Source organism: Aulonocara sp. 'chitande type north' Nkhata Bay, linkage group LG16 (assembly GCF_057382095.1).
Source record: "Aulonocara sp. 'chitande type north' Nkhata Bay isolate Kocher_YH1m ecotype deep benthic linkage group LG16, A_spYH_male_GT1.1, whole genome shotgun sequence".
NCBI lineage: Eukaryota > Metazoa > Chordata > Actinopteri > Cichliformes > Cichlidae > Aulonocara > Aulonocara sp. 'chitande type north' Nkhata Bay.
In genome coordinates, this window is record NC_141359.1 from 31,763,917 (window position 1) to 31,781,130 (window position 17,214).

Below are 17,214 nucleotides of genomic sequence, written 5' to 3' on the forward strand. Positions count from 1 at the left end.
AGCTCCAGAGCAAAGAGAACCAGGAGAGACGGAGTCACAGGAGGGCTGTCAGGCCTAGCTAGTTTTGGGGCTCAAGGTGCCACCTTTTGTGGCATTCTCTCTTTGCGCCTGCATCATGCCTGAGTGGCCACTGTGAAAACCAGCCTGTGCACATGAGCGTCCTCTGTGCCTGTATGTGTCCTCAAAAGAGGGTGAATGCCAGTGTCAGGCCTCTCTCCTGTGCTACTACACTCTCACAGGCAGGAATTTTAATGAGTGTTTTTTTCCCCTGATTACAGCAGAAGAATGTAACGGCAGAGATCGAACACCAAAGCTTTTGGACAGAGAATCAAAGAGGGAACAAGTATAAAAGGAAGGAGGTGAGGTGAAGACATGCAAAGGATTCAAAGTCTGACCACAAGATCATAGTTTGATCGTATTAGCTCATGCATTCTTTAGTGATGACCCCTGCAGCCCGTGATGGTGCAGCTTATTATTTGCCCGTGTTTATAGGTCACATGTTGCTTTAAATGAAATTGTTGGCCAATCTGGTGGATTTCAGTTTGATCTGACGGTCAGTGTCTGCGTAATAGAAACTCAGCGTTTGTCTTTATAGCATACTTCTTACTGATAACTTGGCAGGTCGGTGATCCATTGCTCAATCATGCTGCTATTTTGATTTCACTGTTAGAAAAAAATCACTCCGAGATGTTTTGCAGCATTATATATTTAAGATTATTCATCATTACGTCAACTTTTCTGCATTGTTTTACATAATGAAGTAATAAGCCTAAGATCTGTGAAACAAGTCAAGTTAATGTTTTTTAAATACACAGTAAAGGTTGTGGCTAAAACACATTGTCTGATAAATATACAAATATTTAGAAATCTATGTCGTATCAGAGTTAAAATTTCATTATTAAAGAATAATAATAATTGTTTTAAAATTATTATTTGAAAGAAGGTTTCTAATGGTTACCCGTCAGCTCAGTATTAAAGCAGCATAAATTCTGTCCCAGTGCTGAGTTAAAGGATGCTTGACTAACACTGCCATGACTCACTGCACCACCCTGTGGTTCCAAGTGGCATGACACAGGGAGTACATCTCTGCAACACAACAAACCAGCGCAGTCTCACAGCAGTTTTCAAATAGTTATAGTTAAATCTATTGATTTGTATCTCTGAACATACATTTTTTCATCTCCCTGAACATGACTTCTCATCTATTCAGTCACATATGAACTATTTTGTGTTTATGTGCCCAAAATATTTTTCACTTTTTAATGGCCAAAAGTTCGTAGGGGGTTGAGTCACACATTTGACCGATTTTCATTCATCCTTTATTATTATTTTTTTTAATATGTTATTAATTTTGAAAGATGAATAACTTTTTTAATGGTAAACATATGTTGCTTGGTGTAGCCTTTAAAAATTACTTGGTTCGGATTACGCGCTGTAACAATGTGGTTAGGTTTAGAGATTCATCACAGTTGCCACTCCTTTTAAAGGTCTGTTTTCTTGGCTACCGTGGTTACGTGAACCATGGTGCTTTCTCTGGACAGCACATTATACGTTGTTGAAATGCATCAGTTAGAAAGTATCTGTCCACGGACAATTTGTGTCACTGAACATGAACAAATAGACTCACTTTTTATGTCTGTTTCTTGTTTTGTGGGCTGAATTCAGCCCAAATGCACAAATCTTACCTTTACATAACATCATACGTGTTGTCTCTTCTTATTGATAGTTGATAAAACTGGTAGCTGAACCAATGAGCTAAACTGGTTTTAGTTCATGGGCAAAATACTAAAAAATCTAATCCCTATAGGGCAAACAATATAGTCTACTATATTGTTTTATATTACATTATTCTGAATCATTTTATTGCATTTATTTGTTGTTCACCTTTTATTTTAGAATAAAATGAGTCATTTTACGTTAATGAGCTCTTTTGTTTTGTCATATTGTGTTTTAATTTATTTAACTCTTCTACTTTATCCTGTTTCACATGGGGTTTTGTCTCCTTTAACAATGAATTTATCAAATTTCGGGATAACAAAAGTGTCTCTTATTTGTCTCATCCAAACTAAGTGTGTTACATGCAATCTGAAGAACAGAAAAAGTGTAATTGTTCAGATATTTAAAGTGTGGTCTCCTCTCTTTTCTGCTATCACTGAAGCCCATTTTCAACAGACACATCTGTACAGAATATTCAGCATAGTTCACGAAAATGAAAGCAAATAGAAAGGTTTGCTTTGAACAGAGTTTAATGTTGCATTTAAAATCAGTTTATTGCCTTCACTAACAGAGAGGGCATTAAAATCTGTGCAACATGTGACATGTTCAATCCTCCCAGCTCCATAAAACAAGGTGGACTTCATGAGGTACTGGCTTTTAGTGAGGCAGCCCTCTGCTGGAGTACAGGGGCTGCTTTGTCCTCTTATCTGCCATCGCTGAGCTCCTCCTTCAGTCACTGGACCTCCTCCAGCGTCATCTGTGCACAGTCGGAAGATTCAGGTTATTATAAACACACTAATGATGCAAATAAGCTGAGAAAAAGAAATTAAAAATAACACATATTTAACATGTATTTTAAAATAGTTTCTTACTCTGATCATTTTGCTTATGATAGAAGAAATTAGATTAGATTAGTAGGACTAAATTAAAATAATACTGTTTTAAAACCATATAACACAGTATCACATGACCTTGACCTTTTGACCTATGTTTAAATATTCAGCCCTTAATGTGGATGTTTAGTTTTCTTTCTTTTACTGGAACATTTGATGATGGGTTTTTAGAAGCAAAAAGAGCTGGCCAGTATCACACACACACACACACACACACACACACACACACACACACACACACACACACACACACACACACACACACAATGTGTAATGCATTCAGTGAGTCACAATATATGTAGGGAAACTGTGCCTTGAATAATTAGGAAAGTGCTTCCCTCTAGTGGTCCTCCAAAGTGTTGCAATGTTTTCGGTTAAAAATCAGTAGAATCTGACATCAGATTGGAAACAAAACCTATGTCTCAACTGATTCAGACTGAAAATAGTCTTTTCCTAATTGTTGATATATTTTGTGAGCCCATGGGCTGTAGTTAAACTGAGGGTTTCTAAAACCTGAGCTTGAAGACTTGCTGCACATGAACAGAGCAGTTAAAAAGTGGGTCTGAGAATCATGGCAAGATACAAGAAACAAAGAACTGTAACACACTGAAAAGACAAGTGCGTCATCCAGCACAGGAGATACATCATCACTGTAAAATTTGAAGTAAATCTGATGTTTTCAGTTTTGCGAGTCAGTGTTTCTTCCTTTTGTTTTAAAAAACCAATAAGCACAAACCTGAATGCATAGACAGGAGCTTAATGATTGCCCACCCGCAGGTACAGCTGGATCGGACCTGGTAATCTTCCAGTGCCACAGCATGATCGACGGAACCCGCTACCTGTACTCAGTTCCTTCGCTGAAGTAAAGTTTAGAGCGTTTATGTTGTCCTTGTTATTTTGGGTGTACTCCATAGTGTTTAGTTAGTTAACTAACTGTTGTGGAGTACAAAGTACACCTTATACTTCTGATAGAGGTACACAATTGTTTATACTTCTGACTCAATTTTAAGTGAAAATTGTGGTGTGAAAATATATCTAGTTCTTTGCAGCCTTTATCGGGACTGTTAGTAAATCAGCTCTGGATTTCACATGTGGGTGAACCTTGAACCTGAAGAAGCAGCAGTTAACTGCAGTATTTTGGAGGTGTCAAGCACAGCAGTGAGAGTGTGTGTATTTATCTGTGACAAAACTGTCCCAAAGCTACATTGAGGCACCTGGAGAGGTCATTTCTCGCAGTCCCTCTTTGGGAATCCTCATTACCACAGATCTCAAAGTGGCTGTGACAAAGGAGAGTCCGTCCGGAGGTACGAAAGCTACAAAACAACCCTATAAACTGAATGGATCTGTCTTAGTGGCCATTTCCTTGCCTTGGGTGGTAAATCGCAGGGTTTGTCGCAGGGAGGTTTATGTTGTTTGTGCACAATCTGCCACCACTTCAAAGCTGTGGGAGGGGAGCGAGAGACGGGGGAGGGAGGGTGTTGCCCCATTTCAGTGAGTCACGGTCAACCTCAAAGGACCCGGTCTCTAACATCCGGCCCAGGCATTTTGTTGGCTCAACTGGGAGAAGTGGTGAAGAAGATGTCATTGTTTGAGGCCATGCAAGTTCAGCAGGTGGAGACAAGTCATCTTTATGTTTTAAGACTTCAAATGCTAAGCGAGCTGCCACAGGAACAATCACTTTCGGATATGACTCTGTCTGGGACTTTCCTTCACATCCCCTTTGAGCACCATGAGAAAGTAGTTCTGGCCACTTGAGGTCCAGACCGGTAACCACAGATTGCCGCTGATACAGTAGCTGTAACTGTAAGTGGAGCTAATTCTGTGAATCACGACCCGGTCTGGCCACCCGAGTCACGGTAGCGTGCAGTGCAGAGCCTGTGAAAGAGCACCAACATACACGCTGACCACTAATCACACATGAACAGTCACTCTCATGGGAGGAATCGGTGAGGGAGTTCTGTGATGTCGCCAAATGATCCAGTAAAAAGTCCCACTGCTGTTACGGTAAAGAGGAAAATCACACATTAGAGGAGGGTTTACAGCTGGAGCCAGAGTTTTTTATAGAAGTAATAAACGTCATTTTACTGCTGTAGCTTGGTTTAGGTTCTCACTTAAGGGTTGTGTTCAAGTGTGAGCTGCACTATGAGCGGTCAACACAAGGAGGCATCGGTGATCAGTTTTTGCAATAGCTGTTTCAGTCACTGATTCAGAAAATTATCTGCCAGTTGATTTTTATGTTTTGATGGTTGTAGGCCATAAAAAACATGCTATTGGTTTTTAACAGATAATTATAAAACTACTAAAAAAGTATTTTTATACACCATCTCTGAATGTGTGAAAACTTTCTGTTTTTCCAATCTTGGAACTGTGTTGCTGCTCTATGCACACAAAGTGTTTTTATTCCCAGTCATTGCCAAAATTTTGGCTGTAGACAATCGGGAGAGAAATATGAAGTAAAAATTTTTATTTTTGGAAGGTATTTGCTCCTTTTTTGTTATTAATGAGGTGTGGGCGGTTGACATCTTTTAGGTTCTGAAGTGGGGCGTACATGGAAAGTTTGAGACGCACTGCTGCAACTCTCCAAGATCCACAACCAGACCAGCATGCCTCTGTAGTTTGAACTTTTCCCCCTTTTTATAGAATTTTTCCATACTTTGTAAATTAAAAAGCTTTTATCAGCATAACTGTAATGCCAAACTTTATTAGATTTCATTTAAAATGTCCTAGTTTTGAAAAATTGGCCCATTCATTAGATAGCTAAAACTAAACCCAACCCTAACTCAGATGGGCATCAATAACCTGGTTGATTTTACCTCTGTGAGATCTAACCCTAACCCTGTGTTATACAGAATATTTTTTTATTTATTTAACTTTTACTTATACAGCTACTCCCATTGAGACTCAATGTCTAGTTTACAAGAGAAATCTGTGTCAGACAAATGTATTAAAATTACAAAAATAATAAATTAGCTATAAAAAATGAAAATAAAAATTGTCTAAATAAAAAAATATGTATTTTTTCATCTTTAGAAATTGTTCCCCTAAGACATGCTATCCCAGGGACAAAAAAATATAATAATATTGGTGCCTCACAACAAGAAGATCTTGGGTTTGAGTCCAAGTGTCCCCTGGGGTCTTTCTTTGTGGAGTTTGTATGTTCTCCCTGTGTCTGTGTAGGTTCTCCGCAGGCACTTGAACTTCCTCCCACAGTCTAAAGACATGCATGTTAGGTTTAAAGTGGGTATAGGTGTGAATATGACAGTGAAGGATAGCATGTCTCTCTTCATCTGACTGGTGACCTGTCCAGGATGCACCCTGCCTCTTGACTTAGGACAGCTGGAATTGGATAAGCCAAAAAAGATGGATAGATTGCATTAATCATAATGATAATTGTAACTGACATCCCTGAATGACTTTTTACAGTTTTTCCAAAAAGATCCTTGTCTTTTTTCAGTGTTAGGTTTGGGTAAGAGCTATTACCAATGATGGCTTTGATCTCACAGAGGTCAAGTGTGGCTGTTCATCTGTTCATAACAGGTATCAGCACTGACCCCCTTAAGGGACGGTCAGACTACACATGTATGAACAAGTTAGTTTTGAGTGCACCCAAGTTAATATGGATGGATTTCTAAATGCTTACATGATCGCTCAGCTTCACTTTCAGCCCAAAGGGGATGAAAATAAGCTCAAAGAGACAATAAACAAGTGCAGAGATGGAAAATGATCACATCGAGTGACTAAAAATACATGAAATAACAAAAAAACCCCAACCAAACAAAAAAAGCCAAAAACAAACAGTGTCCAAGTGATTCAAAGTGATTAAAATGTGATAAATTAAAAATGATTAAAAAGGGAATCAAAACGAATTAAAAAATACACAATGACCAAGAATACAAGTAGAAACAAGTAGAAGTAACATATAGAACATTACAAAATAAATGATAATATTGCTGAATCACTTCTGTGCGTATCTAACTAGCGCAAACACTGCTTAGAAAAACTGCAGTAAAAGGAACAATCATCTGCCTTGTATGTGAAAGACCTCCCTGCAGTTCTTACTGATCTGTGGTGCTGATATGAGTGAGGCACATCTTTACCAGAGGCCTTTTTTTCAGAGATATCCGCTGAGTTTTTCCATTCTGTGTGGTGATAGTTGTGCTAACAATAAAGCAGGAAAACGTCCTGGTTGGTCTAAACTTGCATCCTGTTGTTCTCCGACTAGAGCAGTCTGCTTGAAATTAGACCAACCACACGGGCACATTAGCATAATGAATTTATCAGCTGGTTGCTTCTTAAGGCTTTCTGCAAGACTTGGGGATTTTATCTCTCTATGTATCCATGGCTCAGGGGTATGACTGAGATGCAACTGATAATATTTCAGGACCTCTAAGGCATCTGTTCAGCTGACATGGCACACTGTGTTGTCATTGTGCAGTACTTCACTGTCTCATAAATCACCTAGCCATTGACCTATGAAGGGCCTTTCATGGTCTGTCTTGCATTTGGGATCGCTGCTGAAGAAATGTGAGACGGCGGGCATGCGTTGGGACTCCACTTGCAGCTGCCGATGACGAGATAACGCTCTGTGGCTGTGTGCGTCACTCTCTTGTCATGACACTTTGAATACTATCAGCGCTCTTTCAAGCTTGCCCAAACACAGAGGGTTGGTTTGAGGAACTCCGGCGAGGGATCAGTCCAAAAAGATGCAGATCAGATCCAGATACACATCTGTGGTCTGAGCATCAGAGAATAAAAGGACAGCAGAGGAGGGGAGAGGAATAAACTCTCCCTCATCTCTACATCGCTCTCCCATATCGGCCGCTTTTTGACTTCCTTTTTGTAACTCTTTCAGTTCTCTGGTTGCCTCGTGACTTTTCTTCTTCTGCCCATCTTTATGATTTGTCCCAGATATTTCATATTTTGACTACTTAAAAATAGATTGTTTTTTTAGTCATCCAATTCATTCTGTTGGCTGAGGAGATGCCAAGCACTTCAAATTGCTCTTGGCGTCCTTAAATGGTGAAGAATCTGTTATAATCTGTTATAACAAAGGTTCACCATAAGTGAGAGTACTGTGGTGATTCATGTCCATATGTCTGTTGAATTAGGCAACTTCTAGTGGAACCTAGGCAGGACCTAGGCACTGAAAATTATTGTGCCCAGTATTTCGAAGCACTGATACCTACACACACCTTGTCTGTATCTCTGTGACACTAGCCACTTCTGATGCAATAGAAGCATCACACACTGCTGGAAAGGCCTCTGTAATCAATTATATTTATATTAGAAAATGTTAAACAGTATCTTTACACAACATTCATGATAATATTTTCAATTTGTTTTGTGAGTTGTGCATATTACAGAAAAATCTTCCTGTTACAGGGACTGCTAGCCTTTGACATTAAACTGTAGTTGTGCTGTTAGTTTTCTACTTTTCCAATCTGAACTTCATGCAAGAGCTCTCGGACACCTGTCCGAATGGCGGTACCTAAACACTCTGCAGACGTATGATCAAGGCTATTCTTTTTGACATGTCTTTCCCCCTTTATTATAACCAGCTTGTGATATATTACATAGTAAACCTCTATGAGTAGCTAGCTTGGTGCTTCCTCTCAAATCAAAGACCCGTGTGTTTTTTCCATATGACCAAACCGTCTGGGAACCTCGAGTGTCCAGACAGACAAGGAAATTGGACTTGGACTTAATGCCTTTGACTTCTCTCTGAAATCTGTGCCTTGTGGTCTCCAGAGGTCCACTTGTTCTCTCTCAGATATGATCCAGTTGCCATGACTGCCCCCTCCTTGGTTCCATCTGCAGCCCTTGTCATATAGGGAGGTTACAGTTAAATTCAAGAAAAGCTCACAGGCTTGGGTTTGGGGGATGGGGACAGAAATAAGGGGTTCATGTGTGCCACATCTGAGAGCTTTAATTCCTCATATGGAGTCTCATAAGGGAAAAGGTCAGAGGTTGGGGAGTTTCCCCACTGTTTCCTGCTTTTGTTGTGGGCTCTCGCTTTAGGTTTGGTGATTAAGTAAAGGTGCTTTGAAGTACCATTAGATGAGCTTAAAAGTGACAGAGTATTGGGTGACTGGTATCATTCTCAGACGGGCGAGTGATGATGACAGACAACAGGCCTTGTATTGTCAACAGTTGCAGGTCTACTGTAAAAACACCCTTTAGCATCTGATGGAGTAACAAATGGGATTTGCTTCAAGAGCGCACTTAAAACCTCCTGAGTCAAAGCCCAAATGACCATGCTTTGAGTCTTATGTACACCTGTGCAGACAGCCATTCAACTAATGATGTTTGGGGAACATTTCCATTTGAAGTATGTAGGTGAAAAAATATCTTGAGGGATTATTTTGAGTGATGGCAGAGAGATCAGCCTGCAGTGACTTAAGCACGCGGTATTGGTGTCTGATACGAATACACAAAGCAAACACAAGCCCCTGATCACATTACCTACATGTGGCATTTTGTGTGTTACCAGGTATTTCTTTTAACAAAAGATCTTTTATAGTGAGAAATTAGTTGCTTTGAAGCAAGCAAGTTATTCCCCTTAAAGCAAGAAGCCAGAGTGAAGGGGCAGTTTTGAAATCCTCAAACAACTTGACATGTGGGCCGCAGACATCTTTAAGACCAGGAGCATTGTCTGGGGCATCGTCTGGAACTTCATGTAATTTCTGACTTAACCGTTTCCACTGTCCTAACCCTATTTACCTCATCGCCGTAGTTGCCGACAGGCTGTCCAATCAGCATGCACGAGGGCCACGGGAAGCTGGACGACCTCATTTAGGAATCTTAAGACCGTTGCTTGGCAAGAGTCACTGTAAGTCGCTCACCTGAGTGTCATGTGTCTGTGTGTGTTTGTGAGAAAGTGGCTTCACGCTAGCTTTAGCTGTTGCGTTTACTTTAGCCTTAAAGGGTCAGAGGGTATTTCACTTACCTCTTATGGTATCCAAGCAGCAACCTCCAGGGCTGGAAAATTCAGTGACATTACTCCAGTGTCCAGAAGTGACCTAGTGCTTATGGACATAACAGCTCAGTTTATTTGTGGATATTGCTAAAGCTTAAAGTTTAGCTAACAGCTGGATGATGGCAGAGGCAGCTATAGCGTCTAGCTGTTTGCTAGGCTTCCTCTCAACGACTCAGGGTCGCTGAGGAACTGGACCTCTGTGGTGCTCTTTGAAACAATTTCAAATGAAATGGGTATTGATAGCAAGTTTTGTGGATAATCTGAAGAAGTTTTTGCATTGCTTTGTTAAATGTTTCCTAAGTAACTATATGACACTTTTTTCCCTACAGCTTTAGAAGACTGGATTGACACTTAGCATATTTCACCAGAGCTCATATTTTCCACTGTGTTTTCCGGCTGGAACTGAATATTGTGTTACAGTAGAACACGTAGAGGCAAGTCAAAATGTCAACACATTGACTTAATATTAGTTGCGTAGCAATATTCATCTAAACACGAGCCACCTCAAGCTGCTCGTTGACTGTGGCAGGAAACCAAACCATGGAAAATAAAATGAGGGGAATCCAGGAGGCCTGGCTGAGAGAGACAGAGACAGAGATTTAGTCCTTCATGCCTTTATGGAACCCTGCTCAGATGTGTGAGCAGAGGACCCTCACAGCTCCAACTCAAGTTCTAGTGCCTGGAAAACAAACAGTGGTGTAAGATTAAAGGTAGACAGAGTGGGAGGGGTCACCGCAGTATTAAAAATGAACATCTACATTCAAACATATTGGAGGCGTGGTTATGGATCCAATCATGGAACTTAAAATTCATGTGCAGCTAATAGAGGATGCAGGAAAAAGATTAAAGTTTAACAAGCACAATTTGAAGCTTAAAGAAGTTCAATTTCAAAGACATTCTGATATTTTTTCACAAGTGGAGCAACCATAAATGATATCAAAGATAGACAATTTTAGAATTGCAAACTGGATGAATTTTTCAAGGTGCATCCATTCACTGTATGAGAGCATCATGTAGACAAAGATACTTGGTAAGTAACATACAAATAAAATCTTTGAATTTCATTAAGCAAAACTGGAACTCAGAATTCTGATGGCCTGTTAGAACAATTAACCACCACCAAAAGGCTCCAACAGCATAAACATGGTCCTAATTATCTGAGGTGAAGCCTAACAGATAGCTAGCAGCTACAGCCATGAACCATTCAAAGAGGTTACAGCCCTAATAATGCAAACTTTAAGTGTTAACACAGTTTATACAGGTGAGTAATAAAAATACTCTCCCACTGTACAATTATTATGAAGGGGCAGATTAGCTATAGGGGCTACAACAGTTTTATGTAGCAGGCTGTAAACATTGGCACCAGATGCCAAGATGCATCAAATGTTTTCTAACAAGTCTGATTATCTGAAGAAACACCTTTTTCATTGTTTAAGGGAAGTCCTCCTTGTAGCATGTGCCTTCGCCATTGAGGAATTCAACCTGGCTCATCAGTGAATGAAACTGGAACCTTCTGGCTACCCAGAAAGCTGCCCTGCTTTACAACTACAAGTGTAATCACAGTAATCTTCCTGAATCCCATTATAGCACTACCAGTCTAGACAGCATGATCTCTGCAGTGTCCTAAACTCTGCAGTCATAATGGCATCAGTGAATACTGTACCATCTCTCACACACTTCCAAACAGACGGCCCTCCATCAGCACACCCACCGCCAACTCCCAGTCCAGTAATCCACCTAAATCAAACTGCAGAGTAACCCTGCCTGATATCATTCAGAAGGGACAGAGGATTTACAGTCTTTCTAAAAATATTGAGCTGAATGAGGGGAATCCATCGCACTAAGCTGTATTATACTTTTGTCTGTGATCATGCTTTGCCTTCATTTTGCCAACTCTGTTTTCTTTCTTCAGCTTTTCACCTTCCATCTTCTCTCACTTTGCTTTCTGTTTTTTTCAGCAAAGTAGAATGATTGTGCCTGAACAGTCTGATTTATGAGGCGGGACATGTTCCAGACAAACACGTGGATTAGAGAGCACAAGGACACATTGTAACCCGAGCACAGGCAGATGGAAATGTTGTTTTGGATTTCCTCCGCCGAGCTGAAGTTAACTGTCCTCATGAACACGGCCTTCTGTTTTCACTAATGATGATGATGATGATGACGGTGATGCTGTTCTTATATTGAGGGCATCACCACCCTGACGATGATGAGTGTTGAATGTCCTCAGAAGGAAGTTCAAATATGTGATCTGACTAAGTCCATTTCAGGACTCAGCTACTCTTTTATAATGCTGCTGTAATACTGCAGATTGAATGTCTGTGTTGATCCCTAATCCATAGTAATTCAGGTGATGTCATAAGGTCAAAAAATGCATCCGGCAAACACTTTGGCCTAGTCACACTCCCATTCAGATTTAACCATTCCAGTTATCCACACATCCATCAATTTTTTTGCCTCTTGTCTGGATCCGGAGAAGCTGATTTCAACTACTTAGATACACAAATGTATTCTTTCAGCCACTAGCTCGTGGTCATAGGAAAAGACATACAGCAGGGCAATAGATGGACCATAATCCACAGCTTCCACAGATCAGTACAGCACCCACATCACTGCAGATGCTGCACCAGTCCAGATCAGAAAGGCTCTGAGTCAGCAGTCTTGTTTGCCGGGTTTTGCTTCAGGTAGTTCAGGTCTTTAAACCACCTCTCCCACATTCGAAACTCCATGAGAAACAAGTGTTAACTATTCCAGTCCTTAATATGCATCATGTAACGCACTAAAGCAAATTGTTTCATCTTGGAATGTTCAGTGTATCACATACTTGGGTCTAACTGTGCTCAGAGAGAGGAATGGCAGTGCAGCAGCCATATTTTAAGATGGAAATGAAAATTTAGATGTGAAGCCCTGATAGTGGATGGAAAAGAACACCAAGGTTTGTGATTCTAGCTAAATGTAGCAGCCAGTTTCTATTTTTGAAGATTACAATTTTTTATTGAAATCTGTATTTTAATTTGGTGAGTGAAATTCATCAGGTGTTCATCTGGAACAAATCTAAGATAAGCTTAGTGGACACTGTTAAACACAACATTTGAAACAGACTTTTACTGCTCACTATTCGTTCCATATTTTTATTCTAGAACTCTAACTTTGTATGATTCACAGCTAAAAAATAATGATAATTTATTTTAGATCTTGATGCCATCTATTATCCTGTTCATCCTGTTTGAAGGAACCTCCTTCCACTTTTAGGCAACTTTCTCCTGGCTAGCTGCCCTTCATTGTCAAAGCAGTGGGTGGAGTTTCTGTGCCTGAGATCACCAAACTTGGGTCATCCCATCTCTTTGACATCATGTTAAGCCAGAGTAAAACAAACAAACAAACAAAAAAAAACCCCAACCCAGCACTTAGAGCAGTCTGAAGCTTGAGGAATTTAAAGAAAATTAATAATCCCTTGCTAAATACAGGCAGCAGTGTAGTGTAGTGTAGCAAGCACGTATAGCACAGTCTTATTGTCTCACAGTGTGACTTTATGCCCGGTGATTATGGACCGCTTATTATGAGGGAGGTCTTGGACAGAAATGAATGGAAGATGTAGGAAACACATGAGCCTGCCTGCACAGTGTGGCCCGGCTCCATGAAATTTGATCAGGTGATCTCCTGACTGCTATCACTTCTGATGTTATATTAAAAAAAACGAAAAAAAAACCCAATCACTCATCATCCAAAATAAACTCACGTCTCAGTTTCACTTCTACGTTTCTTTCTACATGCAAGCTTGCTTAGTCTTAATGTGTGTGTCTCTCTCTTTGTCTGCTTGTCGCCACTGGCGATCCTGTCATGTTCATCATGCCAGCTGTACCAGAAACACTGGACTAACAACAAGCTCACACTACCAATTAAGTATAATTAAATGGATGTTTTGTTTTGTTTCTTATATCACCTTATGACTAATTCCAGGAGTTGGTGTCTGTTGCTTTGTCTTTCTTCAGTTATTGGATAAAACAAATTGCTGCTTAACTGAAACATTGTCATCTCTGCACCTTAATTCAAATAAACAAGACCAAACTTGCATCTTTGCAAAAACTTTGCAAGACAATCTGTGTAGCTGCTACTATTTAAAAAAAAATCCACAAGACATACCTCTAATTAGTGAATACTGGATATTATATGAATATTAATTATTAATTAGTAGTTTACAGAACACACAAGCACGTTTGTTGTTCATCACCTGTTCAACCCTCCACACTGGGCTGCCTGTGCTTCCCTTCTTTTTTCCCTAAAATGAAATTCAAACTGAAGTATCAGTTATCAGTTTTGACATATTGGAGAAGATCCAGCTTATATCACACGCTACAGTGATATATTACTCAGAACAAACACCTTGTCATAACTGCAGTCTTTCTACAAAGCTGCTTTTTGCTAAAGCTGGATGTTAAAGGTCAGTCATGAGCCTTCTGCAGAAGAGGCTTTTTGTTCCTCTAAATCATCTGTTTGAGCCAGCATGAATATTTATGCCTCTGCTAGAGGGCCTTTTATTATATAAAATCTTTCCTTAGTGATTCTTATTCATTCTAGTCTCCTTGGCATGTTTTCAGATTACACTAGCTTCAACTCTAAGAAATTTGAGAGCTTTTTAAAGTCTAAACTATTTGGATTCGTGTCATATGCCAAGATCTTTTGAATGTTTCCCTGAATGCCGCATAATGATACTTCTTGGCATCCTTTGTATTTTTGAAAGTCCTTTAACAAACACTAGGGTTACAGTTGACTGAAAACTGAATGGAGTGACCCATAGGTATCTGCAGCCATAGCTGGAGCTGGTTGAAATCTGTTACACTACATGAAAGTGCTTCAGTGGTGCCCTTATTAACTCCTTAAATCTGGGATACACTAGAACAGCGGTCCCCAACCCCCGGGCCTCGGACCGGTACCGGTCCGTGAGTCGTTTGGTACCGGGCCGCGAGAGTTGAGGCTCAGGTGTGAAATGTATAGATTTCAGGGTTTTTATTGTTTTTCAGCGTTATTTTGTTATCGTTTGTATCGTTTACTCGGTTTTCCTGGGTCTTTTCACATGTGTTATGAATAAATTTTCTTTTTTTCGGTACCGGTACTAGTTTTATTTTGTTGTATTTATCCGTGACACCTTAAAGGCCGGTCCATGAAAATATTGTCGGGCATAAACCGGTCCGTGGTGCAAAAAAGGTTGGGGACCGCTGCACTAGAACATCCTGATCTGAATGTTAAATAGTTTGTAAAGTTCACAAGCATTACTTTGTAACACTTTCTTCTCATAACTACTTTTTTTTTTTTGCTGCTGACAGAGTAGGGGGTGGATGTGGCCACTGTGACATCACCCATTGGCTAATGAATTATTGAAGTCCTGTTATGAAACTTCAGTGTGAGCATGGAGACCATCTTTTAGCCCTTTTCCTTTAGTATCTACTTGGTTTGGTTTGGCTTGGCTCGACTCAGTTTTTAGGGTTTGCCAGTAGGTGGGAGGACCTGATTCCAGGTACTTTTATAAGACCTACTTGACCGGGGTTTCAAGCGATCTGAGTCGATCCGAAAATGTTTCAGTTGACTAGTCATTGGGGTCAATTGATGAGTCATGAGAGTGTCTCCTTCACAAAATTCAAATCTGCAAAACGCAGCACAGTGGGAAATGGCTCCACAAAAACCACCACAATGTGCATGCTCATGTGCATCTTCTGGATAATAATTTAGAAAATCAACTTCATCTTTTAATCATTATGAACTGAAACTAGCAGCTGAGGCTGTAAATTCATCAGTAAAGTATTGAGTGTGGTCACAGAGCAAGTGAGCTGAGGATAGTTTACAAAATAGACTTCTGTACAAGTAACCCTGGACTTCTGTACGCCTGGAGTCACCCTCTGGTGGCTGTTAAAAAGAATACAAGCTTTGGGCATTCCACGTCGCCTTCACTTCTCAGATCATGAAAAAAATGACTGTCTTTTATACCTTATACATGCTTTTAACTTGGATTCAGAAATACTACAAAAAAGATAATAACCTATAATAAAATCACCAAAGTTAAGTGAAGGTTGGAGCATAACTGCTGTATTGTTTTTTTTATTCCAGCACTGATAATGAAGTGGAATGTTTTTTTTTTTTTACTAAGTGCAGACTCTGCAGCAGGCTATGTTTCCACATGTAAATAGCCTTCAGGCAGCATGAAGCAGCACCTTAGCTACTTAACTGTGAAATATTTAATATCTGCAAATAATTCGATTTCATGTCATGGTGTGTTTTGTTTATAAACAGGCCAGTTGTCCAAATGTAGATATTCAATTTCAATTGAATTGACTTGAATTCAATTTTATTTATATAGCGCCAAATCACAACAACAGTCGCCTCAAGGCGCTTTATATTGTACCGTATATCCTATAATAATAGATACAGAGAAAAACCCAACAATCATATGACCCTCTATGAGCAAGCACTTTGGCGACAGTGGGAAGGAAAAACTCCCTTTTGACAGTAAGAAACCTCCGGCAGAACCAGGCTCAGGGAGGGGTGGGGCCATCTGCTGCAACCGGTTGGGGTGAGAGAAGGAAAACAGGACAAAGACATGCTGTGGAAGACAGACAGAAGTTAATAACAGGTACGATTCAATGCAGAGAGGTCTATTAACACATAGTGAGTGAGGAAGGTGACTGCAAAGGAAAAACTCAATGCATCATGGGAATCCCCCGGCAGCCTACGTCTATTGCAGCATAACTAAGTGAGGATTCAGGGTCACCTGATCCAGCCCTAACTAAAAAGGAAGGTTTTAAGCCTAATCTTAAAAGTAGAGATAGTGTCTGTCTCCCGAATCCAAACTGGAAGCTGGTTCCACAGAAGAGGGGCCTGAAAACTGAAGGCTCTCCCTCCTATTCTATTTTTAAATACTCTAGGACATACAGTGTGGTAATTAATGTTACCATTCACCATGCTCCCAGTGACTTTATCACTGGCTTGCCTTTGTATGTATCTGAAAGACTCTTCAAACATGGAGCTAGACTCTTCATGCATTAGCCCAAATGTAGTCAGTCTTTGGAGCATTGTAATTTAGTCACGACAGACTCACGTCAAATACATCTGCTCCTGCGTCATTAAACACCTGAATGAAATGAAGTCCGATTCTCCTTCCTACTTTTTCTTCACTTTGTTTTCAACTGAGATAGGGAAAAAGTGATTAGGAAAAGACATGGGTCATTTTCAAGCATGCCTGCAGTGTAACATTTACTAATGCATAAATTCTCTCATAATCACTTGTGCTCTGTTTCTGCTGTTTAACCTCCAGCAGTGTCCCAGCATCCAGCTAATCCAGTATGGTCCGCACTCTTCAATCTTTGCTGAGCTGAGTTTGGTGTACAGTGGGGCAAAAAAGTATTTAGTCAGCCACCGATTGTGCAAGTTCCCCCACTTAAAATGATGACAGAGGTCAGTAATTTGCACCAGAGGTACACTTCAACTGTGAGAGACAGAATGTGAAAAAAGAATCCATGAATTCACATGGTAGGATTTGTAAAGAATTTATTCGTAAATCAGGGTGGAAAATAAGTATTTGGTCACCTCAAACAAGGAAAATCTCTGGCTCTCACAGACCTGTAACGTCTTCTGTAA